Raw genomic sequence first — 3,316 nt, forward strand, 5'->3', positions numbered from 1 at the left:
TGTGCCTGACTTACTTCGCTTAGCATGGTTTCCTCCAGTTCTTCCCATGCAGCGATGTGCTACATACGTTCATCACTGCTCTTTAGCAATGTGTAGTACTCCATTGTATGCATATACCAGTTTTTTAATCCAATCATGAGTTACATCCATCCATTGTGTCAAATACGTTTTTACATTTGTTGCCATCATCATTCTCAAAATATTTGCTTTCTGCTTCAGCCCTTGGTATCAGCTCCTCATTTATTTCCCCCACTCCCCGCTCTTCCCTTCCTCATGAACACTTGATAATTTATAAATTATTATTTTGTCATAGCTTACACTGTCTGACATCTCCCTTCACCCACTTTTCTGTTGTCCATCCCCCAGGGAGGTTTTATGTAGATCCTTGTAATTGGTTCCCACCATGGTGTTTTCAATCGCCTCATATGTATGTGAAAGGATATGTGAAAGGAACAGGGAAGACTAAAGAATTGATGCATTTGAGTTATGGTGCTGGCAAGAATTATTAAACTGCTGAAAGAACAAATAAATCTGTCTTGGAGAAAGTACAGTCAGACTGATCCTTAGAGGCAAGGATGGTGAGACTTTGTCTCCTGTGCTTTGGACATGTTATCAAATGATACTCCCTGCATAGGAACAGTGAAAAAGAGAATGACCCTTCATGAGACGGATTAGCACAATAGCTGCAATGATGGCTCTAATACACGAACAAATGTAAGGATGGTGCAGGACAAGGCAGTGTTTCCTTCTGTTTATATAGGGACCCTAGGAGTTGAAACCTACTCAACAGCACCTAACAACAACAATAACAACATTAGAAATGGGGGGTTGATTGATGTATCTTGGTTACAATTGTCATGTATATTTTAAAAGGGGGCACCCGAAAAAAATTTTTTTTGAAAAACATTTTTTTCAAAGCTATTTATTTAAATTTTTTTACAAAACAATCTTATCACCTTCAAAGTACTCTCCATTACACTTAATACATTTGTCAAATCTGAGATTCCATTCTTGGAAAGCATTTTTCAAATTCATCTGTTTGGATGGCTGACAGCACCTCCCTCATTTTTTTCTTCACCTCTTCTACGTAATCAAATCGCTAACCTTTCATGTCCCTCTTCATTCTCAAAAATAAAAAGAAGTCGATGGAGCAAGGTCAGGTGAGTCAGGTGAGTGGGCAAGAGAGGCATGCTGTTTTTCTTGTCCAAAACTGGCTCACTGAGATGGCTACATGAGTAGGTGCATTGTCGTGGTGGCAAAACCAGTTCCCTGTCTGCCACAAACCAGGCCTTTTTTTGTGACACAGGTACTGTGACACTAGCTTTTCATAACCTCTAAACAGAAAGCTTGATGAACTGTCTGACCTAGTGGAATGAATTCCAAATGTACCATGAGTCAACATTTTAATCTGTTCAGGAAGTTGATGAACATCCAGAACGAGGTTTATCATCAATCGACATTTCACCTTTTTTTGAAATTAGAAAACTACTCATACACTGGCGTTTTACCCATAGTGCTATCCTTGTAATTTGTGTTCAACATCACAAAAGTTTCTGCAGCATTTTTCCAGAGCAGGAAACAAAATTTCACAGCTGCATGCTGTTCTCTTAAATTGACCATAAAAAAAACACAAAGTTCCAGTGAAGCTTCTTTCATGAGAAAATTCACTGTGACCAGAGAGAACCATCCCAGGAGAAGCGACTGGGTGCACTAACTCAGAGTGAGTTGTTGGATGCTCACCTAGCAGGAAAAATTCATACTATGAAAACTCTGCCCAGCGGACAGAAATTTTCCCCGTTTTTGGGGGGGTGGGTGGGGGGTAACCCCCTTGTATTTCTATAAATGGAACCCCCTTGTATTTCTATATAAATGGATTGTGAATTCTTTTAATTTTAAAACTTTAAAACATTTATTCGTGGTGACAAGTTCAATTTGTGAATGCATGCAGTCTTTAAAGTAACAAAACTAGAAATATTAGACTTAAAGAAAACATGCATTAGATTTAATTAATCTTTCTGCTTCTAATTGGCACATCTGGTTCAGTCAGGTGCTCCCGGATAAAGTAAAATCGTGATATCAGATTGTGAAAAAATAATTCATAATAATACATCAGATAAAGGGCTAACCTTCAAAATCTATAGGAAACTAAAACATCTTAACAGGAAAAATTAAAATAACCCTATCAAAAAAATGGGCCATACATACCTACAGGTCCACCAGCAGTGTTTGAGAGTTCGTATACCAGCTATGTGGACAACTCCCCCCACCCCACCCCCACCCCCGGAGAATTTACTTTAGAGGACGGCACTGAAGCTGCAGTTAGGGGAGAGAGACACGTCTGATCAGAGCACATGGGAGCAGATGAATGGGGAGGAAGAGAGTGGAGTACATCCCGGCCCACCAGGCTTGGAGGATGATATCCCCGCTCCAAACAGCCAATGTACAGAGTGGACCATATGACTGATCCCACTATGAGACATGACGTCCCTCGCTGAACCATGGCCTTACTGCGGACAACACTGGAGACTTGGTGTCAGGATTAGCCCAGACATCAAGGCAAAACACTAAAGGCGTGCTGCAGAACAACAGGGGTAACAGAGCAGGGAGCTCCTGAGGAAGTGCAAAGGACAGACTCTGGGGCCAGAGAATGGCACCCCATCGCACTTGACTGGAGGACATGCCTAAAGGTCAAAAATCAGACCTTGATCTACTTACAGGTTTTTCTTTTTTAAATTTTTAAAACTTTTTCTTTGTCTTTAAATTAATTTATTCTTTTATGGGTCACTGGTTTTCTTTTTAGTGGCATCGTTGTGTTCTCTTTTGTCTCTTTGTCTTGCTGTGCCTTGTTTTTTTGGTGCATTTTATTATCTCTATAGATCTATCTAGATAAGATAGGCTGGATGAACAGTCTGGAGGAGAGAACAATGGGACTGATGGCTCAGGGGGGACACAGGAGAGGGGGAGGAAGGGGTAAGGAGGTGGTGTTGACCAACCCAGGGACAGAGGAGCAACAAGTGATCAAAATTAGTGGCAAGGAGGGTGTGAGAGGCCTGGTAGGGATTCAGTAAGGGAAATGTAATCGAGAGAAATTATTGAGACCCAAATGAAGGATGAGCATGATAGTGGGACAAAAGGAAAGTAAAAGGAAATAGAGGAAAGAACTAGGAGACAAAGGGTATTTATAGAGGTCTACATACAGGCAGGTACATATGTAAATATATTTATATAGGATGGTGGGGAAATAGATCTACTTGCATATATTTATAGGTTTAGTATTAAGGCAGCAGATGGACATTGGACCTCCACTCAAGTACTT

Source organism: Echinops telfairi, unplaced genomic scaffold (genome assembly GCF_000313985.2).
Source record: "Echinops telfairi isolate 266 unplaced genomic scaffold, ASM31398v2 ScPeMD7_6080;HRSCAF=6971, whole genome shotgun sequence".
Classification (NCBI taxonomy): domain Eukaryota; kingdom Metazoa; phylum Chordata; class Mammalia; order Afrosoricida; family Tenrecidae; genus Echinops; species Echinops telfairi.